The following is a 26,816-nucleotide window of genomic DNA, read 5'->3' as shown; positions in this document are numbered from 1 at the left end:
AAGATAACTAGCTTCTAGCTGTAGCATCATATTTAAAGTGGGGAAAAAGAAAGTGAACAAGCATGTCTCCCAAACAAACTACTCCGGGAACATTAAAAACAAATTTCATGAAATACAAAGGACATTTATTTATCAGCCCATCTCCTTAAAAAGACCAACTCTAAAGGTGCTATTTGTGATTTATGCTATTGCTACATAGCCAGCATTAGCATTAACAGCTGTATACTTATCAGTCTAGAGGCGTTGTGACGTTGTGAGTTCAGCATCACACTTCATATTCCTTTACTCACCAGGAGCTGTCTCCAGCGGTGGAAAGCAACACCGATGTTAACTCTTGTCTCTGTCACATCTTCTCTTCTACTGACGTTGGCACGTTAACCAACTAGCTACGGCCTGCCTCGTCACTTCCAGATAGCAACTCGCTGTAGCCTCCTGCTCTGATATAACCTCTTGTCTTGTAAAAAAAACAAGCAACAATCACCACCAGCTGCTCCCAGGCAAGAAACCACGTTCGACAGCAGAGAAAACTTACAAATAGCCCCTTTTTAAGCTTATTCCTTTTTTATTGTCTTACTTCATACACCTGTAGCAATATCAACCTGTTCTAAGTGGTAACATGTCTAGAGTGAATATTTAAAAGGTAATTGGGCTGATGCCTTTCAGTCTGAGGGAGCGCCTTTCTACAGCTTTGATCTGCCAAAGCTCTGTGGCGCTTTCAAAGCCTCGTTCTCTGATGGTGTAGAGGATGGAGAGTGTACCAGGTGGAAATGTGTTAATTATGAACTCCTGATGCCATGGGAGACTGATCTCTCTCTGTGACCTCTCTATTGCACCAGCTGCTGGCCCTTTGCAGCCCTTTTTCAGGGGTCAGGATGACAGGATTGTCCATGTGCTGCTTCAGAATATGGTTAAGAGTGTTACAGGTAATACAGATTTTGTTTAGGCAGTTTTGTACAGTGTAAAATCCTGTATCGTTTTTTTTTTTTTCTCTCCAATCCATGACATTCTGACAGACATGAACGATTAAATGGAAACTAAATTAGGCACACTGCTAAGTAGGTCTTTACGCCTGGACATGCATCTGAGGATTCGGCTTACATGTCTTCCATTTCTGCTCTATAGGCATGTGTCTCTGTCTTCTAAAGTTTGTGTAATACGAACCAAAAAGAAGGTGATCACTGTCTGTCCTCAGCACTTAAAAGCTGTCACCTTCAAGGGCTGTTTTAAAGTCACCTCTCCTCTTTGTTTTGCTGAATAAGCATCTCTGGAGTTAGTGAGTGAATAACACCTCTGAATTAAACCTAATTAACCCTTTTCCCTGAACTCACATCAGCTGAGGATGACGCGCTTGCTTTATTGTTTCATTTGCCCTACAAACTTTCCTTGTGACAAACAGAGAGACGAGTGAGGACACCCTCTGCAAAACAAAAAATATATTTGACGGTCATGAGCTGGACCACATTTTCTGGGACACAAAGGTTGGTTTAAAGGGCAACTGAGCAAATTAAGAAGCAATGAACTAAGAAAAGGTCGTCCTGTATCATCCATCCATTATCTGTACCGCTTATCCTTCCAGGGTCGCGGGGAGGCTGGAGCTGATATTGGGTGAGAGGCGGGGTTCGCTCTGGACAGGTGGCCAGTCTATCACAGGGCCAGTATATAAAGACAAACCGTTGATGCTTACATTCACACCTTAGAAGTCTGCCTTCACATGTTTATGCACAGGTTAACCTTTTTGTGTTAGACCAGTAACATAGACGAAACCATAGGGGATTTCAGTCCTATAACGAACTGCGGAGATGCTGATGTTATGGTCGCAAAGTGTCTGCAATAATATGGACAGCAAAATTTTCACTCGCCTCCTATTTTGAGAATAATTCCTACATGACAAGTTAAATTTGTGCAGGTACCTCAGCGAATACCGGTAATTACTTTTGAGTTTTAAGTTATAAGTTTTCATTTAAAATGTGTCCGTGTGGTTTTCTGAGTATTGTGGTCATCTGTCTCTAGCTGCTGTTTTCTTTGGCGAGGAAAATGCAATGACTCACACTTAGGAGACAAAACCCTCCACTACAATTGCAGGTTGTTCATATTATCACGTCAGTAAGACTAAATTATCGCTCGTCTCTTGGTTTCGCCCTGTTCCATTTTACTGAGATATGTACAGCTCAGTCGTCCTCTGTCAAAAACACACTTAACAGGATTTGTGTTTATGTCGCCTGTTGGTTTCAGTGGCGTGGATGCTTATTCAGATTTCCTTGATGTAAATATTGTGTATGTCAGGATGCACAATGGTGTTGTGGTAAGAGTGATAAAGTGTACTTTTTGTTGCATCACTGGAAAACCTCTGCAGTGAAGGGTACCATTTTAGTAGAGCTGTACTTTTTTTTTTTTTTGTACCAGATCCCATTACAGTTACACTCTGTTTTTAACTCACTCGTGTTATTCTTTTTAAATAAATCCAAAACTCAAAACAGATTATTTGTATGGACTATTGCACTCACATGCATGCATACAAACACATTCTCACACATGCACACACTCAATACGTCCTACATATGCATCGCCTCCCATGCAGAGTTAAAGACAGTAGCAGCACCAAGTTTGCACTGAGGTCAACTCTATTTAGAGAGCAGACAGCCAGACTCCTGGAGCCGGCAAAGAAAAAGACAGACTGAAATACAGGAGAGACGAGAGGGGGGAGGCCTGGTAACCTGAAACCAAGCAATAGTGGAAGTCACTACACACAGGCATGCATGCATTTAAGCTGACATGGATGTGTGTGAGTACGGAGATGTACGTGTATGTGTGTGTGTTAGTGTGTGTGTGTGTGTGTGCGCAACCCACTTTCTAAATTAGAATTTTCCAAATCTATCCTTGACAGGAATGTGGCAGAGATGTGTATTTCTGGCGGTTGAACAGAAGGCAGCACAATGCCACTAGTTTGAAGAGTTTTTACTGAACCTGAAATGCCTGAAAGAACAAGTTTCGCTGCCCACACAAATGGATTTAAACTAAAGAAGTTAAGGAACATTATAGTCTAAACTCACTAACAATGTCAAGTTCACTGTATGACAAAAAAAAAGTCTTAGTTTGTTGGTTGATGCCACATGGGCAACCAGCATCATAGTGCCACAACACAAAGATGAATTTTCTCTTGTTTAATCAATTTTAACTGTTCTACAAAAATAAAGAGTATGGTTACATCACATTACATGCTGCCCTTGCACATCTTGCACAGACTACATAGGACTGTTAATTTTAGATATAGGAAACCAAAGTGGATTTAGGATTCAGAATGTGACCATGATTTCCGTAGCAGACAAAAGAGGTTGGGATCGGAGCCTTTAAGGTCTCTCTGTTGATGCTATCACTTGTATAAATGTTTTGCTTTTATGAACTAGAAGATTACTTTCCATTCTTTTTAAAATTGAATATGTGCTGAAATGTGGAAAGATGGAAGTCATTTACCACATTGATAATGCAATAACTTAAGCCAGTGCATAGCAGCAGTGTAAATACACAGAGTAAAGAATGTAAAAATAGCAGCAGTATGAATACACTGAGAAGCAATGTATATTGTATAAAAAGGTTGTATAAGGATTGCAATAATAGGACTAATAGGAAAGTTAACAGTGAGGCAGCATATATATACTGTGTGTGTTTGTGTGTGTGTGTGTGTGTGTGTGTGAGAGAGAGGACTGTCAGTGTGTGTAGGCAGAGGCAGAGTTCAGCAGATGGCAGAGTTCAGTTGGATGACACACTAAGAAACTATACTTAGCAGGGTGGTGAGGTCTCAAAGACACCTGTATCACTTACCAGATACATTTAAATAGTTTTATTTTTTTCTTATTCTGTAGTATGGACTGAAATGTACAGGAGTGACTTAGAACATAAAGTTAGAGTTTAGAGCCCTTCAACCAGAGAAAAAAAAAACTTCTGTTTGTGTGGAAACAAAAAGGCTGGCAAATCCCAATGCAGAAGTTCCACACTGTATTGAAAGTTTGGGTGTAATGGCAGCATTTTATTCAGGACATTAATCTAGTGCAGTCTGAAATGCCTTAAGCTTTACAGCAAGAATTATGGCCTATGAACCATACACCTTTTTTTTACATTTTTCAAAATAAATCAAAATAAATTCTTTTTGTTTTCCCCACCGTACTGAAAAATGTTAGATCATCTCTAAACTACAGTATGTATCAAACCCCCAAAACAGAGCTGAATCAGCTGCATCTGAAGTAACTGTGTGATCGTGGTGTAAGCCACATCAAATTAAGGCACATCGGCTGTGTCATCCAGTTTAATTTCACCTCCTCTTTCAGAGTAAATATAGCATGTCAAAGAAAGAAAAATGGTTTTCAAACAGACAGAGCCGACGGTACAAATATGTCTTTTGAAAAAACGTTGTAAACTCTGTGAACTGAGAGTTAGCAAGCTTGCTAATCCTCCCATAGGTGTTAAATTAGTTTGAGATTTGGTGACATCAAACTACTCGGTGACCCCCTCATGCCCTGTGGATGGGGGCACTGTCGTCAGGTTTTTTTGTTTAATTTGTCTCCCGTCTGTGTATTACCTTCTGCAGATTCAGGCACAAGCTGATAAAAACCCTGGGAAACAATATTTATACTGAATAAATACATCAGATAAATGTTCCTTTTTAACAAATTTGATTGTTACGCATTGACGGACCAGCTGTTGATTCCTCATGAAAAATGACTTTTTACTTTTCACACGTTTATTCCAGTTCTGTCTCACATTGTGACAGATTTCTGTCACCTCCTCTTTGTACATATATTCCTCTGGCAGCATGCAGAACAGGAGGCATGCAGTAGGACTTAGTAGTCTCAAGAAAGGAATGCTGTTATTTCTTATTATTCTAAGACATTGAGTGAGAAGTATGAATTAAATTGTCAAGGAAAAAGGGAAAATTACCCTTTAGGAAAGTAGGGGAGAAGAAAGAAACATTGCAGCCATATGGCAGATAACAATCATGTATAGTGGGTTGGTGTGTTTCAGCAGATTGTCAAGTCTTCTTATTAGTTCCTTTAGTACAGACTCATTCTGTCGACACTGAGTGAGAAAGACAGAGACATTGTAAAGTAAAATAAATTTTCAAAAGAGGATGCAGGAGGTGCGATTCGAGATTGCACTTCATGTGCTTTGAATTTCAATTTGTCTCTGATGAATACAGAGCCATAAATGCTCCCAGCGGGGTGTGACATGCCATTTTAAATCCACGGGTGATGATTGATATAATTAGGAGTAATGGACCAGCCGCCGATTATCATACTGAGTGGAATAGATCTGACTTAATGTACAGCACAATATCATATCCGGTCCATAGTATAAGTCTCAGCCCGTAGGTTGTATTTGAAAAGCAGCAGCAACGCCACAAGCAGCGTGGAAAGATCAAACATCATTAATCGCAGTGAAAAAATCTGTTTCTAGTTTTCCTAAATACATTCACTGTCCACTCTCACCGCTTCTTACATGATTAATGTATGAGCTTGTAAATCATAATTATTTTTGAAAGCACCCACTGAGGTCATCAATTGAGTGTTCTTTAAATAAAAATCTATTAGCCTTCCTAACAAATATTACTGTAAATGAAAATAGAACCATTACATCTATAATATATCGATAATTTAATCATTAGAAAACCGAGGCCAGGACCTCAGAATAAAAAAAGATCATGTGTCTGTGTATTTTCTCTGACAATAGTGTGATCATGATTTAAACTGCAGTTGTTTTCTATTAATTACAAGTCAGGCCTGCATTGGTTATCAGCCAGTATCAAACATCTATCATGTATAATAACACACAGTATTATTAATACATTAAGACAGTCAGCTGACATGATGCATGTTAGTTTTCTTGTGATAATGACACATGTTTCGATCTGTGGAAACCTGCACAGAACAATTTTTTTTAGCACAGGCACAGTCAAAAAGAGCATTATAATGATAATGTCCTACCATTGATGTAAAATCAGAAAAACTAATCCTAGCAAATCAGTAAATTGGACCTTTTGGTTAAAAAATGTCACGCACAATAAGCCATAAATCAAACAATAAATAATTGAACCCTAGTAAAACCTCTCTGTAATAGACCCAACTTGCCTGTAAGGGAAGTTTTTCTTTTCTCTCCCTTACAACACCAGAGTGAGAGACACAGAGAGAGAAAGTTTCCTTTAAAACACTAATAGCATACTTCTGCTCGAAAATTTCACAGCAATCACTTTTACGACAATCAAAACTCTGCTGGAAATCAGAACTGTTCCATTTTAATCAGGATGTCTTGCTGCCTGATCAGTCGACTTTTTGTCTAAACGGTGTGTGTGTGTGTGTGTGTGTGTGTGTGTGTGTGTGTGTGTGTGTGCGTGCGTGCGTGCACGTGCATGTATTCCAACATTCCAGCACCTCACTGATAGACTGAGTGACAGATGGACTTTTTTCATCATCACAGTAGTTGTACTGTTGGGATTAATATCAATATGCAATAGTAGAAGTTACTCAACCAAAACAAAAAAATAGAAACTCTTCACTTCAACATTCTGAATAGTTGTGTTTGAACGTCTTAGCAGCTGCTTTAAAGTATCTGCAAATAATCTCAAATTCAGCTGTGGCAAAAAGTCAAAGCAAAAAGGTTTGTTTTTCTAGCTGATATGAAAACTTTATCATAATGTACAGTATAATATTATGTTATTCCATAAATTTTATATAGGGGTGTAGATACAACAGAACTGATCCAAAGTCCAAGAACAATAGATTTAAAAAGAAGTAGATTTAACTACGGCCAGTGTTCAGGTCAAACCACATAAACCAGACTTCAGAGGATGTTTTATAGTAAATGACACAGATCTGCCTCAAAATTTATTGAGTTCTTCAGTGGCTCGTGTTCCATCCCTCCATCAACTTTGGCGCAAATTGGTTCAGTAGTTTTTGTGTAATGCTGCTGACAAATAAACAAACCAACAAAACAGACACAGGTGAAAACATGACCTGCTTGGCGGAGGTAATCAAAAAGCCAACAAACACCAGTAGTAATTCATGTGCACAATTAAAAATTCATTCTCGTTGAAAAGTCAAATTTAATGTTTAATTTTGGAGCAACAACTGAAAAATGTTTTTCACAACAAGGGAAAAGGCGTAAGAACAAAAGTAATATGGTCTTTCCATTTATGAGCTTGTTGGAAGTCAGAATGAGTCGATGAAATCTACAGTAATCGAGACACATGCAATGAGGGGATGGATGTATTTGTACAGGTCAGAGACTTGAAAGAAAAGACTTCACTTTGGAAATAATTCAGGGGTGAATGAAACTGGATTTGACGACCAAATTTTCAGATTTTATTATCTCACAAAAGTATTTCTCCAATAGTTTAATGTACTGTAAGGGGACAGGTTACTTCAGCCAGCATTATATACTGTGTGCTAAAGGCAGCTGATGAATTGGTTCAGTTGTTGTTTGGCTTGGTGCATCACTTTGGTCCAAACCGAAATATCACAGCTGTTTGATGGATTGTCATGAAATTTTGTACAGACATACATAGTCCCCATGAGTTTTTCTCTGAATGCAACCAGCTGGTCGAACCTTTCACATGAGGTATAACAACAGCTAAGAGATGGATTAGCACAACATTTTATAGGGATGTTAATTTTTCCCAGACGATGAAACGACTTTAGTGATCCCATGACTTTTTCTTCAACACAATGATGAGGTCGACGTTTGTGGTTTTTCAGTGAAATGTCTCAACAACTATTAAAATGGATTGTCATAACATTTGCTACAGACACTCGTGTTCCTCTTCAGGGTGAAGTTTAATAACTTGGTGATCCCCCTGACTTTTCCCTTAGTACTATCATCAGGTCAAAATTTGAACTTTGGTCTATGACAAACACTAATGACATTCCCATCAGCCTAAGCTCTACTTTGGGGTTGGTGTATTTGCCATTTAGCAGATGTTACATTTTAATACACTAAACTGAGGTGGTGAACATGGAAAATAAGTATAGCTGCTAAACATCAGCATGTTGCACTGTCACTGGGAGCACTGGGTTTTTGCACCACTTAACTCAAAGGTGCATCCATCTCTGTAATGAAGGGTTTATGCACTGCAACCCTGTGTTAACTTGACAACCGACTGTTGTTGCTGACAGTCCGATCTAGTCCTGCATTGACTTCTCAGTCACCTGAAGAACAGCTGTTCATCTGTTTTTATCTTTACATATGCCACTAATGCACAAGCATCACAATCATCAAATGTGCACTCTCGACCACAATGTCCGACTCTACTTACTGACCATAGATCTAAATGCAAATGTCACTTTTGGTCACTGTTCCTGTTGAAACACATTCAAACAGTCTGCGTGAATGAAGCTCCTGCCATCCATGCCGCTTAAATGAACCGTCTCTTTTCCTCTCGCCACCGTCACAGACTGGCTCAGTGAATGCGACAAGAAGGGAGTTCATGCAGAGGTTATACTTAAGACAAATAATTTACTATAATGAAAAGGTAAGACAAATAAGCATCATGTTTTGCCATAATAGCAGCTCATGGATAAGTGGCATATGTGCCATGGAGGTGTTAAAGGTACCAAAATTCATTAATGTAGTAGTTGGAAGGGGAGAACAAGTGAGCACATGGTCCAGCTTTTATAGTCTGGAAAAGCCCAGGTGAATTGCATCAGCTGATGACCCTCTCGCGTCATCCAATCGTCTGCTGAGGTCGGCCGGGACGACCTCCAATACGCTGGGAGGGGGTCACACCATCTTTACACAAAATCAGAATCAACCGGGCTGCTCAGCGCTTTCGTACATGCAACAGATCATCAATGAATGTTAACTGCTTCTGCATCTGTGTGGAAGTATCTGCATTTGTTATGTTTCTCTGATTTATTCAGGTATTTTCCTTCAATTTGTTATCCGTCGGTGTGTGTCTGTTCATGTGTTCACCATTGTCAACACAGAATAAATATTAATCTTGGAACTATAATCTTTTCCACTACAAGGAATTTGTCAGACAAAGCAGTATCTTCAGGGTTTATGAGAACCATGTGATTGCAATTACTCCACTTGATTCGATCTTAGCATAATGATGTGTTTAAAATGTCATCACACAGTTGGTGGTGTTTTTTTTCCTGTCGCACAGACCACTGCAAACCAGTGGTTCACTTATTTATGGTGATGAATCTGCAGATTAAAAATTTGTGGCATCTTAAATCCACGAGGGGGAAGGATGGGAGATGTGTGTTTATAAGAGAGACAATTTATTAATGGGTTTTGGCACCGTAATGTGATAGAAGTTTTCATATTCTGAAAACTTTGAACTTAGCTTTGTGAAGTTGGTCCATCGCAGTTAATTTTCGTACACCACAGGAACAGATTTTACACAAGGGATTTCAAAATAAAATATTAGACTTCTTTATCTTCTCTAATTAGCAGTCTTAAGATAGTTTATGGAGTCCTTGGGGGTATTTTTATGCATATTTTCAGCGCAATAAGGAATCCAAAACATGAAAAGCCACCACCATCAGAATACACAAGCTAGCTTCTGCAACTCACACCATAACACACTCATAGTGGAAAACCTATAGGGATGGAAGAACAGTGTAATTTGGTTTTTACCAAGTGATCACAGATCAAAGTTCTACCTTTTTTTTTTTTTTTACAACATATATCAAGATACAGCTCCCCATCCATGTGATGGTGTTTTCATCTCTTCAACTTATTTGCTTGCTGACATCATAGGCATATGTCCACTTTTATTTTCTTGTCACATACAAATGTATATTCTGTAAGGTATTTATAATGGCGCCTACCAAGGCCATGTCCAGCGCCAACCTCTCAAACTGCTTCACCAACTTCGACCTCCATACTTCTGCTCTTGTGTGAGTCTGTGTATTATTTACCCCCTTAGACACACAGACTCAAAAGTGGCTGCTATTAGCTACTTAGTTAGCCATGCCGAGTCTGTTGTGTGTGTGTGTGTGTGTGTGTTTTAGCTCGTGTTTATGAACAACCTGGTCCCTCACTGTGAGGGACATGTCGTTTTTTTTTTTTTTTTTTTTTTTTTTTTTTTTACAGCATTTAGCTGTGTCTCTGGTGACGGTCTTTCTCTTTTTTATTCTCTCTCTTTTTGCTCCACCTTTCCCTTTCCAATGACCTTGACAAGCATTCATTTCGCTGAGCGACTTGTCTAAAATGTCATCATTGGGGAAGCAGGTAGACGGTTGTTATGTGCGTCTCTGAGAGACCGGATGACGTCATTGTGTAATATTGAGTGATGCGTTGATCCTCAGAGGTCCGTCAACTCATTCCTGCTTGCTACATTACCGCTGACAGGCCAAAATGACCCTCAGGCCACTGGGAAATGTCCTGGCGCTTCCAACAGGCTGTCCACATCCGACATTTTCCCCAGCAATGTGTTTTTGAATAGAGTTGAAGCTTTCTAAATTTCTCCTGGTGTTTTCAGAGGAATGAATGGCATCTTGTCACGTCTCTAGTGTTTAAGCCCAAACATGGAAATGCTGAATAACACCCGTCCAACGAAGGCATAGTAATCAAATGATCATTTATTTTCCGAATCACATAATGAATTTCTGACACTGAAATGCATGTATTTTTGTACGCCATCTCCTGGACATTTCTATACATACAAATGATATGGTGCCAATATTACGTTTTCCATTCACATTATGAAGAAATGTTAATGAACACATCTGGCCATTGCAAAATGTTGATACTAAAAGTGAGAGTAAAATGTTCACTGACAATGTGTTTTATTTCTTTTCAGCCTGTATATCCACTCTTACAGTGCAATATCTGCCTTCAGCAGCTATAGCATTATTAAACATTTTCATCATTATTGGTTATGTTTAGACAATGGCAGCACTTGATTAATGTTGGAGAAAGATTATGGTCTTGGTTTAGTACAGAAAGAAGTCTGCAGAGACCTGAACACAACACACAACGTGTTTGCACAGTAAATAAATAAATAAATTAGTTAATTAAGTAATGTAGCACTTCATTCACTTGAAAAAATGGCTGTGACCATAATCCAGGGCAATGTTTGACCTAATTGGGAAAACGCGTGTTGTACCATGTGATGATTTGTACAAGACATGATACGGTATTGTAATAATGCACAAACACAGTAAGTACCTTAATAACACACCTCTGTGAATCTCTACATGAGTGACGTGCAGGGTAGGTGCCGCAGTGCGCAGCTGTTTAGAGCCATAACAAATGCATGCTCTCCTTTTTTGTTATCTCTTCAAAAAGGAAAAATTCTGAATGTCCCTCGAGTCATTTTCAGGCACATCACTGATGTGACATTTGACAAATGCAGCGCTGTCTGTCTTCTGTAATTACAGAATTTCCTCCCTCTCCACATTAATTTGCATTCTATTATTCAAGGACTTTGCCCGGGATCAATGTGGCATTTACTTCCTAATGGAACCCTGTAATAGTCCAAATGAAGATGGAAGAATCAGCCACCCTATTGACACGTGTTACTGTTTAGTTTGCTTCCATTGTCTTCATTCTCTGTAATGAAAAAGGAGACTTACAAGACAGATCCATATTCGACTGTCTGTCCCACATGATTCTCATGTTTCACATGATATTAGGGTACATTGTGGTCTCAATTAGCATATTCACTTCATGGGACTGCCCTTTGTGCAGAAATGGATTGCAGAAGAATCCTGTCACAGTATTCCCAGGATTACACACAGTGTGCAGTGTTCAGATGTGAACAATCCTTCTTCAGCCTCATGAAGGGTCCTTGAGGCTTTCACACTCCAACAGTCCTGAAAAACCTCAGTTTGATATTTCTTTCTGTCATTAATGTTGAATGCTGCGTTGTACAGGACACATGTTGTTTACTTTTGTACAAACATGGTCCCTGGACGATGGGCCCTAAAAACTTTTTACCTTGGACCACCAGCAGGTCAGAGTTTTCACTTATCCTGTGAAATATCTCAACATCTACCTGATAGAATGACACAGACAATCATGGGTTTCCAGTTGACAGATCCTCCTTACTTTGGAGATCTATAGAATATCGCTTTAGTGCCACCATACGTTTTAGATTTTGGTTTGGGATAAAATGTCTCCAAAGCCATTGGATGCAATGAAATTTGGCGCCGATATCCATGTTGCCCTGATGATGACTCATAATAACGTTCATAGAGTGTTAATACTTTTGCCTCAGCTGTGTTTTGGGTTAATTAGCATGTTAATGTCACAATAAACATTATACCTGCTAAACAGCAACATTGTCATTGTGAAGATGTTGCCATGCATGTTAGCATTTTGCTCAAAGTGCCTCAGCACAACCTTTACAGAGCTGCTAGCGTGACTGTATGCTCTTAGTCTTGTTGTATGGGGAAGAGACATAGTTTGTTTGTTGTTTGTTTATTTGTGTAAACTCCATGCTCATTCATATTGAAGAGAAGGCAGAACGAAAGAGTTTCTTCAGGATCCTGATAACTTCAAGCTTTAGCCTGACACACAACCTGACATGTATTTAATACGCCGATTTTTCGAAACCACATTGAAAAGATGCTTCTCCAAATTTGATTTCTGTTTCATTTAAAAACCTCTCACAACTGTGTCTTTATTATGATACATGTGGTGGACCCATGATTAAAGATTTTCAGTAAGAACTATGCCAGATGTGTTTTTATCCAAAGCTACCATTTGGAGACTGATCCGTGAATTAGTCTCAGTAATAAGAACTTTAGCAGACAGATGAGGCGCATTACTCCAATCAGAGCTGTGGGAGAAGCCGGACCTTCGAGCTTTAATGGTGAGGATGTAGGGATTCTCGCAGGCGGCTTTCCCACAATTCGTCTGGGTCCTACATGAGCGAACGGCTGAAACCAGAACAAAACAGCCACAGAAGAGTGTAAACACACCCACAATACACTCAATACACAAAGGGCGTGCGTGGTGGAGAGCCTTCTGGCAGTGCTTCACACTGACGTGTCCACTAAGGAGTGATGGATGATCCACTGCGGAGTCTCTCCGCAGGCGGAGAAGCACAGATGCTCTAGTTAGGCCAGTCCAAATTCTTTCTAGATATATATTCCTAAAAAATCTGACTCCTGAAGCTTCCATTGGAGAACACTGCTCTGCAATGGAAGCCTGTGGGAGACATTTTTTCCATATCAAAGCCTCACCTCCCTGACTCATGGCAAGATATTCAATTAGTGTGCAGCAGATGAAAAAGAAAAAAAAGAATGACTCATACTACAATGCAGATAGGAGGAAGTTGTGTCATTGTTTGTGTGAGTGTGCCTGTGTGCGACAGACAAAAGAGTTAGAGAGTAGCCAGATAACGAAGAAAGCTGAAGGATAGAAGTTCTAATTGTTTTTAGAACCATATGGCAGATCAAGCTTGTTATGGCTCATTGCAACTAAAACCAGGAACTAAAGCTGCATAAATAAGTTTTTAAAAAAAAAACAAAAAAAAACAAATGTGAGGACACTGTTTTGCCTACAAAACACCACATCGGTGACTCAAACAAAGCAAATCCAATCATCCTCTTTGTTAGTCTTTTGATCACTGGAGCCGATATGAAATAGTATTTGTCAAGTAAGGAACAGATCCAGCTGAACGCCTGAGCAATGTGCAATCACAAGAGATCCATATGGATAAAACCACAAAAATACATCTCAGTAATGAAAATGTAAGACGGAGAGAAAACAGTACTATAAGCTGTCAAGTCAATATAATTAAAAATAGTGAACATAAATATGAAGTAAACATACCTCATTCATCACCAATGAAGTCCAAACTCCTCACAACTGATCATTTAGGCTACAGCATTAGGTGGGTAGTTAACATCAATTGAAACATGTGCAGTTACTATAGAAAATTATTATAGAAAAGCTGTTGATTTCATTTAAATGTTTGTGTTCACCGCAGTTATACCCTGTAATTAATGAAAACTTCCAGAAAAAAAAAATAGCCAGTGCCTTGTTCACTCACTTGGAGGCTGAAGTGCTGTGAATAAGGATTTCATTCATTCATTAAGAAGTCATGATGCTACCAGAGTAGCTGTGGCCCACAGTGAAATTACAGGCACAAGCCGTATGATGCGTGCTACTCCAAACTTTCACAGTTTACATCGTACGCATTTTCAGAAAATGAAATTAAGGCATTCATCTTTTTTAATGTTCCCAAGTATTCTTTCACCTACATGCTGAATTTGCTGAATGATAATTGTTTATTTTAATCAAATGTTCACTCTTTGTATTGGAAACCATATTTATATGCATTGATAGCGACAGTGTTAATAGAGTGCCGCAGGAATGACTCCTAAAAACTCAGAAATTAGTTATCACTTCTGGTTTCCCTTGTCCTGAAGTTGATGGGTTTTTCTTTTAATGGGTTTTTGGTTAGATGACTGAAATACAAAGACATTCTCACGTTTTATTCTATGACACAAAATACATCCGTAAATTCCCTAGTCGTGATTTTTTTTTTAGGGTTTTACGTCTCTCAAAAAGGCCGGTTGCTAACCACTGGCTAAATGAGACAACAGAAGTTGTCGGGGACAATATACACCGAACATGAGAACTGATCTACGAACCAGTCTGCCTTGACGACCTTGTTGTATTTATACTCGCGCTTTTGCAAACTATTAAAACATTTGTAAGAGCAAAGCATTTAAAAGCACCAAATCAAACTACGAGTTGGAAGTTAAGCATTGGTATTGTTAGTTTATAGCCTAACATTAGCTTTTTACTTTTGGAGATTGGATTTAGGCTTTAAAAATCAAACGTGTTCATTAGTTAAGGTTATCCTGCTGAACAAAATGCGTAAGTATCATAAACTTGTCACAGAGCTGTCACGTTTGTCACAGAGCTTATTTTCCGCAGTCATCCAAAATCCCATCGGCTTTTTGTTGAGGGAACCAGGGTGATGCTAACATCCCGGTCGGGCTACAAAACCATGTCATTTCTATGTTTTTTCAGCAATTCAAAAAGAGGTAAATCTTTACCTTTAAATATTCCTGCAGCCAGTAGCCTTTTCATTCATTAATGTGCCACTGTTCAAATATGTCACTCTTGAGCCACGTCTCACTAAATTTCTGTCTAATTCAGGTGGGACATCATTTAGAGGCCACAACAGATTTCATAACTTTGCAGTCACCTTGGCACCTTGACCTTGGAGCACTTGTTAAATGAGCTTTCCACTGAGAGCAAGGTTTCTTCAATGGTCGTTTATGTGTGAATCAAGCCTTCTGAGCATCTCTTGAATCTACTTGAGGTGAAGCATTCTAGCTTTTATTTCTACTATCATCTGTATCACTATCCACATATTATCCAGTTCACTCTGAAGTCAGTGTATTTCCTTTACACAAGTAAAAAATGTGTTAAATCTCTCTTTCTGAAGGATTGTTATTATTTATTTCTTACATGATTGACGCTTTGAGACCGCCGTAAGGGTTAGTCTAACCTGCATAAACAATCAATCAAATAAATCAATAAACGGCAGTGACATACCAGTGTATTTAGTTTAGCTTATTATTTATTATTATTATTATGAGCATTAATACCTGCTATACTGTATTTTGCATTAGCAAAATTCAGCAGATGCATATAAGGGGGGTTTTGGGAGGGAGTGAAAAAAACAAAAACAAAAGGCGGATCAGAATACAAATTAAACAACAAAATACACATAGAAGAGCTTTCCAATCTAACGCCTCTACTGGCAAGACAACGTCATTTGTCTGTGATATCCAAAATCATAACTAATCACTGTTGAAAAATGAATCCGTGTGTCTACTCTGTGGTGAAGGTTCGGTTTAGGCATGAAAATGACTCGCCTAGATTTAGGGAACGATCACGGTTTGGGTTGAAATGATTTCATCATCATGGTTGAAATAATAAACACTTAAGAAAAAAGCCCTCGACCGGTTGAGTCCCCAGCACTGGTGCCACCGGGTTGTCTCGGGGCTTCATTAGACAGTATAGACCTTTGTCACAGTGGAGATTTTGACCTTCCTGTCAACCGCAGCTCTCACTAATTACATTGATAATGGCTGCATTTCAGTCAGGCGTGCTAGTCCCATAGCTCCAGCTGCAGCCATCGTTTACCCTTTCTCATGCAGCACGTCTCTGCTGCTCTCGCCAGGACAAGTCAAAATGCATGACAGGTCTGCTGGCAGTCGGAAGCTGGTAAGAGGTTTTGCTCTTGTTCCGACACTAGCGATTTTTTATCTTTATTTTATCTGGGAGAGTTAGGTTGTACCTTTTTAAAAAATCTTCTGTCCATGAATATATTATAAGAAGTAGAAACATCCACTTCCACTCATTGCATATGCAGAAAATGTTTTTTCCCTCAGCTGGTCGGCTTCCATGTCGTGCAGTCGGCTGCACATGTGCATCGAGCCTGTCCCATCCCAGAGACTTTGAATTAAGATGACGTTAAACACTTGAGTTGTGTTTAACAGTATATTAAACCTTCATGGTTCAATATATCATAATAAATGAGTTCTGTTTTTGAGAATATGCCGTGTTTGCAGTTTGAGGTTTCCTGTGCTGTTTATATTAGCGGTCTGTTGAGCTCTGTCGTTGATTAAATCAAGTGATCTCCCTCCAGATCCAGATCAACACGCTATGTATCTGGCTGGCTAAAAACCACTGGAAATAACAACAGGAGTTCATAAACATAAATGACTCGCCTCGCGTAGATGTTTTCACTCTGTCAACTTTCACACTTCGGATGCCTGAGAGGATAAAAGTGTCAGATGGTTATTTCACACCTTTAATTATCGATCAAAATATTACACAGCAGGGTTTAGAACAGACGTGTGGCCCATGCATCCGTCTGAATGAGCAACTTCCTTCACCAGAATTGCCCAAAAATTGTGTCCTTTTTTTTTTTTTTTTTTTAAAGAATTATAATATTCTCATATCTCAGGAGTTTTTAAAACAAGGTCGCATCACACACCAGGGAAAATTTTACAGATTATCTGCTCTTAAGTACCTGAGGTCGTCACCCTGCAGGATTAGAAAATACTGTTGAGATAAAAGATACCCTTGCCAGAGGGAGCTAAACATCACCTTTTTCTCTCACCTACTTTCTCTCTCACAAAATAATCCTCTGGCACACAGTCACACACACACACACACACACACACACACACACACACACACACACACACACACACCGTCTCTCACCTCCTCAACTTTTTTATGTTCATACCATTATGACATTTTTTAGAAAACACATTAGCCTCAGTACGTTTGACCAGCAGCCAAGACCAAAATAAACCAAAGTCAGAGGAGGAAAAAAAAAAAAAAAAAAAATCTCATGAGGAACAACAGATTTGTGTCTGAGAGCAAACTTATGTTCTGGTGGAACCTACACAAGGTCAGTTGATATAGTATGCTGAGGAAGTCACAAGAAACTCTGATGTGGAATGAGGAGCCGGAGCTGCATTGATCGGATAAGAAACAAAGGAAAGTACTCAAAAGCCCATGTTCATTTAACACCATGCCTGCGTTTGTGTTGGCCAACAACCCAGACTTCATTTAACACTTTCAGATAGTTTTGAAAGTTCACCCAGTGCTATACGTATATCCGCACTTTAAGCGAACAACACGATTTTTCCATTAAACACTTCAGCACAGAACAAAAGTCACAAAGAAATCATTAACACATGCGGTGCAGCTGCTGACTCCATCACTTGTGTGCTGTTGTCTCTCTTCATCTCCAATTAAGAAAAGAAAAAAAAAAAAGAAGTAATTATTGTTAATGTTATTCATAGTCTAACCATTTCAGTTACTGCAACATAAGTGTTTATTCCCCTGCAGGAAAAAAATTTAAATAACATTAATAGCATTAACTTTTAAAGTTAATGGCAGAAAGATGACACTGACATGTCACGACACTGAAGAACTTTCCTCTAAATTACACTCTTATTCAAAACATGAAAATTGTCATTTTTAGCTGAAAGAGATAATTATTGCACAAACATGTGTATTTTTTTTCCCACCATAACATTTTTTGACTTCCCCGAGTTAATGGAATGTCAGTCTTTAATACTGCTTGATAATTTGTACTGACTGCTGATCTTTATCGAGTTTTTTATCGCTGCATTCTGTCATCCTGCTAAATGTATTTTACCAATTAGATTAAAGCAACAGGATTACTTCCTCTAGCCAAGAACTTGCAAAGTCATTTAAGTTCTAAAGTTGTGCATAAACATGACACTTCAACCAACTTCCTCACACTAATGGAACATAATAATCTGCAGCCAAAAACGACCAAAGAAGCATTGCTGGTGCACAGATTAAAAATGATTTAATACTAATCTTGCAGATTGTGGCATTATTAGCCTGTGATTATGCGACTAATCTTGGCCTCAGTGAGCGGGCCAAGTGGTTTAGTGGTTTCCAAGGGTTATTTCTGTCGCCGTCCAGTATTCTACTGATCCAGTGACATATGGCACGCTATGGCAAGCCAAGATCTTCAAGCACTGTCAAACTGTGTGTCACTGTTCTCTTCCTGAGTGATAATGGCATCGTGGAGAAAATGGCAAGCCAAGGCAGATTCAGATCAGAGCATTTTCATGGAAAATTTAGCTGGACTGCTGTGTTTGTGCTCTTGTCTCTGTTCCATAAATTATTGAATAGAAGGAGCAGGATAATTGGGTAAAAAAGACAAAAACAAAACAACAACAAAAAAAAAAAAAAAAAAAAAAAAAAAAAAAAAAAAAGGACAGCCACTTTATTGTCTTTTATGTCCTTATTCTAAATTGATGTGCTTGTTGCTTTGACAACACCTGTGGAACATGCAGACGTCGGGAGGCTTGAGACTAAAGCAAACACTCCTTGAGCAGCTCAGATCATGATCGAGGTTAGCGGTAACCTCTGTGATAAACACTGTATTTCTTTTCACTGTTTCACAATGAAATGTTTTTGCCAGTTTGATGGGAGGCAGTATCAGTAGGAAATGTTCAGTTTGCATTAACAGTGACAGTGAGGCTGCTCTCGATGTCACAAACTTATGCTGGATTACATGCATGCAGTGTTAATCTCTTATGCCTGTGAAGGCAGCACAGGAATAGCAAAGCCACAGAAACTTTTATATAGGAGGAGGTTGTTCCAGAATGGCCATTGATTTAAAAAGATAAAAATAAATAAGTAAATAAAATAATGTAGAGCCTAAACAGTATCACATGCTTCATGAAAATCTCAGATATTATCGTTTAAAAGCAGTCAATCATTAACGTTCCTTTTTGTCAGGTATTTAATTATGTTAATTAGACGGAGCAGATCAAGCCAGGATATTAGTTTGCCCTCCTCCATCACAGATAACCTACGACCCTACAGCTCGGTGTCTTGAATCATTTCATATACTGAAGTGGCAGCATTCATAATTAACACCTATGTCAAGATTTGTGTCTATAAACTCAATTAAAATGTGGCAGTTGTGCCATGAAATTGAGCAGTCTAACGGGTAATCACCTTCTCTTTCTTCACTGATCTCTGTTGTGATGACTGTTTTTTTCTACAGTTGTGTGTTAATGAATCACAGTTGTCAATGTTTTTGTAGATTGCTGATGACTACAATCCTATTGAGCGCAATCAATTACTTCCCGAGACTGTCGATACATTAATCAGGCTTTAGAAGGCCTATTAGCACTGATCAGAGACCACTGCCTCGTCTGGACCCCGTCCAATCAGAGAGCGGGAGGGAGAGACTCTGAAGCCAGCAGGGTTTCACTGAGCACTTAATTTGTCTTTTTCCTCCAGCAGTTTTGTATCAGCACTCTTGTTATCATCAGAGAGATCAAAGAAAGTCCACAAGAAAGTTTTTTTTTTTTGTTTCTTTTTTGTTATCATTCCCAGAACATCTTCATCCATTCATCCTTTTATTTTATCTTATTCAAAACACCATTAGTCAGTTATTAATAATGATGTAAAAACGTGTAGATTTTCTTCATTCAAAAGAGGGACAATACTGCAATCTAGTTTTGATTCCCACTGCATGACTTATTACTCTGTACTTGATGAATTTAGAGGTAATTTCCATTTTCATTTTTCTTCTATTTTATACCGTATATTAAATATTTTTGTCAAACAAAGTGAAAACTTCCAAAAACAAAGAGAAAAAAGACCCTAATTCAATGGCTAATTGGAAACAATCACTTAAATATACATGCTGGGAAAATTATGAAAAGGCCTTTTGTATTTTTAACAGCAGTCTAACTGTCAAAACTGTGCTAGTGGTTCTTAAGCCATCCTGTAATTGTTTGGGACATTTAAGTTGAATTCCCAGCTGGAACAGCTCAGTGGGATATAACATTAACCACTGATTAAAGTCCTTTTTTAACCCACTTGAGGGAATTAGGAAACTAGATTTCATTGTCTGAATGCAATAATAAATCATTTAACATATTAATAAGCACCTCTGCTCATAAATGTGTTTCTGGTTGTCGTTTCTCTCTGATATTTAACCTTCTCTGTGCAGAGCGATGCGTGTGCAGTGAGTCCGGCACAAGAAATCTGCTCTTACATTCATCTGCTGAAGTGGAAAATTTTCCCTGTGCTCACCTCAAATATGAGTTTATGTGTATGAGCATTGATTTGTGATGTCATAACCAGTTAGCCTGTTATGGTCCAGTACATGCTTCTATCAAGAGGACATTTGCCACTGCATTCGTCACATAGAGGGTGGATACACGACCAGAGCCTGACTGGACCCAACCGGTTCGGATAAATGATGTTCGGGTTTGGTTCAGTCAAATTGGCCATTTGACGGTCATGTAGATGCTCACACACGTGTAATCGAGGCTGTGCTGTGACCATGGTAACCGAACTCAGTGCTTAAGCTTAAATTAACTGCGTCGGGATCGGACATAAAAAAACAGTACACCTGTTCGGATGGGTTCGGATCGGATACGGTTAAAGTTTGATTAAAATTTGGTTAAAACGAGCCATCATTGACTGTTGAGGGTAGAAAACCAGAAGTGAACAGTGATTTCTCAAAGTCTGATGTTTTGCTGACCCATCTAACCTCCCCGGCCTCTTCCCTCTGGAGATTTTGTTGCACTGTAACAATGTCACACCACTTCCTTTCGCTCTTGAAAGACGACGGGCTTCGGCACTCGAACGTAAACACGTCTCATTTTGGAGCACTCGCCGAAGCGACTGATGCTGTTATTTTTCTCGGGGAGTCACCGTCTCAGCAAAAATGTTTCCACTGTTTCTTCACACAAGCATGTGGATGAACACCGAGCCTCTCCTTTTGTGTCATGAGTCATTTATTCTCCCCAGTGGGATGATAATAACTGTTAGGCAAAATGCTAGAGGGTTCGGTTTCCTCCGCAGACAGGACTCAAGGTAGACACAGTGATTTAAGTGGCCCTGCAGGGAGAGGCAGTCACTGTCAACAAGCTAACATCAGTAGAAGTGGCAGCGTGATAGAGTGGGTTTCCAATGAGGCTGGAAAAAATGAAAAGTCGATAATGCTTTTATGAGGGCCAGAATTACATTTTTCAACCATCTGTCTGGTGTGTTTTATTTAAAGTGAAGTAACCATGTCAGTGTGTGTGCTTTTGTTTTCTCAATTTTGGAGTTTACGTAACGCCTCTGTCTCCGTCTCCCAGAGATTGTTTTTTTTTATAATGAACATGAACATTACTGCCTCCTGTCCACTTGACTCAACCAAACATTAATCAGTTCTAAGTATTATGTCTGTAGGAATTTGTCTTCATTTCTAACCTCTTGTCTTCTGAGTCACTCCTTTTAGGTTGTTTGTTTCCCCTTCAGATCACAATTCATGACCTAAAGGGCAAATTTATTGATTTTTTTTTTCTCCATTAAATTCATTTGCAGTTTACAGCAGTAAATTTACATCTACTTTCAAAGTGCTTTACAGACTTTAATGTAAAGAAAACTCAGCTTTGTGTAAAACCGATTTTGACCCATGACTTACCAACCACCAGAGACTGCCGGTGAAACAAATGACGTGTAAAGATTCGATGTAGTTTGTTGCATGCTCTGTCAGACTGCTTAATTTTTTACAGAAGAAAGTAGCCAAGTTGCTTTCCAGAGAACGGATAATTGTATTTGATCACTGTTTATATTCAGTTTGTCAGAATTGAGAGAGCGACAGGTGCAAATCTTGCTAAACAAATGGATTGGGGGCTTGGTGCTGGGCTCAGCCCTGATTACCTCCCATAAGCCCTATCAGCTGATGCCTCTGAGGCATGCGTCTGCTGTTCTTCATGAGCAAATCCACAAAGTGGGGGATCCAAAGAGGATTTATTAGGCTGTGGTGTGGGTTAATCTATTCACAGGTACGCTAAAGACATTAGCTAATCATCAGGAAAGTCCTCTCAGCCACTGAAGGAGTTTCCTTCTTTCAGGTCAGAGCTGAGAGGCCAACTGTGAACTGTTAACATTACTGCTAAAATGCTGTTGGATAGCATTGAATAGAATTAGTAGATCTAGGTTGCAGTATTGTTGTTGCATTTTAATGGTTGCAACACATATATATTATAACACTTAACTGAATAACTGGAGTCTGTAGTAGTTTGTGTCACTGCAGTCTAAGTTCAGGGTCAGACAGAGTAATTAATCACAGTAACTTCAGAGCCTGTCACAACGTGACGTGAAACAGTGCTCTCTTTGACACAGCATTCAATTATTGTCTGTCAGCTGATGGGGAAAGTGTGACATGATTCACCTGTAAACAGAGCTGGCAGATCCTTCAACCACACATGTATTTACTTTACAGGCTCTGATGGTAGGAAACAAAACCTAGGTCTGGCTGATTGCGGCAAGACTCATAATGTTAATTAATTATTAACATTATTATTTTTTTAAACACGACAAGATTATTTGTGGTTACAAGCTTTTAATCACTTCATCACTTCATCACAATATTGTGCTATCAATTCCTGGTTAGAAAGTAAAATAAAAATAAATAAATAAATCATTCTGACACAGTATTTCCTGGCTGTTTGCCAAGCAGAAGATGTCGGAACAGGTCACATTCTGTTGGAGCTCCTCCTCAGAGAAGTGTGACAGTGGTCAGTCCTGCAGAGATCACAGTGTCCACCACAGGCCTGTCAGCTTGGAGGGTGAGCTTTGGTAGTTTGATCCTCAACGTGGTCACAGGCAGAGACCTGAAATCAGATTAGAGATAAAACAGTTTGGGAGCAGCTGTGTGTTTTGGGCACATCTTGTTTTCTTCTGTATTTTCAAATGATCAGATCAATTTACCAGACAAATGTAGACTATTTTCTATTGTATATCAGGCATTCCAGGTTTGCCTCTCCTATCTAATCAGATGGGTCATTTGGATGTCTGAGTGTTGTCTGATATGAAAAGACTGAGGCTGTTTGTGTATTTCTTTTTTTTTTTTTTCTTAAATACATTTTTTTATTTATTTCTCAATTGTCTTGATGAATGTGATTTAATAAAACAAATCATCTGCAGTCAGGGGTATGTAAGCTGAGCGTTCGGTGAGTTATTCTTCAGTTAAAAGGATTTCTTTTGTGTAATCGATCGTTTGCTAAACCTCCTCTCCTGAACAGCAATTGTCAGATCGTCAATTAGCTTAACATAACAAGAAAACACGTCTTTCAGGCTTTGAATTTCTGCACAGGCCAAAATACACGAGGCTTTGATAAAAGAAATATGTCGTGCTGAAATAGATTGTAGGACCAGGTCTTAGTTTTTATCCTTTCCAAAACTTAAGAACCAAAGTATAAAGAATGGATGACAATGTGCAAACATTAGCCTCGCCAGGTATCTAGCTAACTAAACTATTAATCTAACCCAGCCTTACTTTCAAAGCCAAGGAGTATTTCATTAGCTCACTACATTATGTGGGTTTACAGGTTATGTCAAAAAAGTCTCATTCATGATAGCAAATCCAAAAAATGCCGGTATATACATAGCTATCCTCCATGGTAGTCTAGTAGAGTTTAGGCTAACGCTAGCAGCTCTGTGAGTACATTTTTGCTAACGCATAGCTCCTCAACCTAAAAGCCTTCTCTTTCATCACATTAAGAGACAGATACTGTATTAAAATACTAACAATAAAGCATAAATCTATAACGCCTGTATTGGAGCTAAACAATATCATATCAGAATAAAATAGGGCCTTAGTTTACATTTTTCTTCATCATATTTAGATGTATGTTATTTATATTCATATTTATATATACTTGTTGTACACACTTCAATACAAAAACAATGCTGTTCTCTTTCCACGTCTTCTTCTTCTCATCAACAGGTGAGCATGCTGACTTTTTTGCCTGGGACTTGTAAACTTTAGTTTCAGTCTTTTATCACTGTATCATGCAGCTACGTAGCCACCATCATATTTGACCTCTTTTACAGGGATGTCATTTTTTTCTTTTTTAATTGAAACATTAAAAAATCAGTTAGAGGCACATTTTCAGTCAACTAATGGGAAACATTTGCTTAATGAGCTATCTGCTGGTGACAGTGGTAATTTCAGCCGACAACATTGGGGTGCTTTTGTTTACTACTGCCTGAAATGAAAGGACCAAATATTTAAAAAGAAGAAAAAAATCTATTTTCAGTTGTAAATCTCCCATCGTTATAATTGTAAACTGCACATGTGCCATGTGGGAATAGAAAGGCTGACAGGTGTAGCAACAATGTCTAAGAGGGGCAGGGCTTTAGGGCTTTTTTTGTTGCATTGTGGTAGGATTAAGGAAATAAAAAACATAAATTCACAATCTTATTTACAATCTTAAATAACTTATCCACTCCCTCCGAACAGAAAACATTCTCATATTCTTCTCATCCTCATCACAGGCTCACAGCTGTAGATGAACGAGGGGGATGAAAAGAAAAAGTCCTCTTTTGAAGCTTGTTAAGAGTTGCATGGTTACAGTGGGAAAGCATCACTAAAGGTGCTCCAGCTCCAACAACAGCCGTTTGGAGGTTCATTTGTCACCATCCATCTGATCCTCTGTGCCACCTAATTAGGAGGAGAATACATGGCTGTGGCTGTGCGTGAGAAGAGAGGAGCAAAGAACAGAGCTGGCTGAGCATCCTCTCTGAATGTGAGAGCTGCTGTTAGTCTCAGTGGGCTCCTGAAATCACAGAGTCATTGTCTGAGGAGCCATCAGGGCTGATAAATGAGCATTGCCATTACAATATTCTCCCACTAAATGCCTGTTGAACAGGGTGGTCATGGACATGGCAGAATAGCTGTCCATTATCAGAGCTATCCATGCACACATGAATAGCTCTATTTTAAAATGTATTGGTTTCTGTTGTATAAAGAAAATAGCCTATGCTTCATGCACTGAACCTGAAAGTCATAAATCTGGATTCAAGATGAAGACCTGCACAGTTATCACACATGCTGAATATATAAACACAGAAGAACAGAACACAAGTGTTCTGGGTAAAAATGCAATTAATAGATGTAGTAAATCATGTTGTATTGTATGTGGAAGCCATGTGGGGGTTACAGATGAAATGATTTTGATGAATGTGGTCATTGCAACTGCATTTGTGTTAAATGATAACACACAACACACTTTGTATTGTTGGCCCTTAAGAGATAATAGGCTAAAATTTCTGATGCATTATAATTCTATGTTGTATGTCCTTGATAGTTAAAAAAAAAAGAAAAAAAAAAAAAGAAACCTTGATTAAACTGTGACTTCCTTTTCCCTGCGTCACCCTCAGTGTTTGTTGCAGCTGTGCCCCCTCTGTGTTTAGCAAAATAGCGGGCAGTGATATTGGTTCCCTGCAGTTTCAGCTGACCTCTCTGTCTGTCAGACACTTCACACTTGACTGCTATCTGAAATCCCCAGATTATGGCCAGCAGCTCCCTGCTGTGTCTTGAAATGCTCCATTGAGCATGGTGGGAGCTGCATGGTCTCATCCTAACCAGCTTCTGTCTCTTTCCCGCAAACCTCACTCAAGGATTTTAATGGATTGATGGTTAGAATAAAAAATGAGACCAAGCTTGTTTGGGATGAAAAAAAAACCCTGCAGGGGAACATTGTTGTTGTGTTAAAACCTGAAACCCTTGACCCGTGATTTACTGTGTAACGCTCGATTCGCTCACGTACTTTCTTTCTCCTGAAAGTCATTCAGATGAATGGAGACATGTTTAGGCAACACCCTGTGTCTCAAACAGATGGTGTTACATGACGTGTGTCATCTATTATAGAATGTGTCACTGTAAATCTACACATGTATTAGACCCTGCGCCACATTTCATGTCACACTGCATGGGGTATGTCTCATGATTCCTCACCTGGATTACAGATAACGGGTAACTCTTCCTGGCAACAGCTTTCATGTGGACCAGGATTTTTTTTTTTTTTTTAAATGATATATAGTCGTATTTGTGACCACAGAGGATTTCTGTTATGTATGTTTAAATGGCAAAATTTCCATCAGAACAATAATGAAATTTGAAAGTTTAAGTTGACTCTGGTCTGAAGCATCAGTCCTACCCTCCAATCTAAGTCCTAGTGCATGATCTGGAATCATTCCCTCTCATCTGCTTTATCCTCATGTATTTATTCTTAAACTAGATTCAGTCAGTGTTGTGCATGAACACACTTAAAGAATTTTTTTTTGTGAAAATTTAACTGAACGTATCTGTTTACAACTAATGAGTGTGACCTGCGGTTTAAAGGTGGCACCTGAGGATTTACAGCAACTGCCATGAGTCCGGCATGGTGAGATCTGGCAATTCAAAAAATGCAGCGTTTATGGTTCTGGACATGGGCCCCTCTCACGGATCTCCCCAGCTACGGCGCCCGTTGGGTCCCGGTCACGCG

Source organism: Seriola dumerili, unplaced genomic scaffold, assembly GCF_002260705.1.
Source record: "Seriola dumerili isolate Sdu_G_001 unplaced genomic scaffold, Sdu_1.0 BDQW01000035.1, whole genome shotgun sequence".
Lineage (NCBI taxonomy): Eukaryota > Metazoa > Chordata > Actinopteri > Carangiformes > Carangidae > Seriola > Seriola dumerili.
This window is presented reverse-complemented; position numbering follows the sequence as displayed.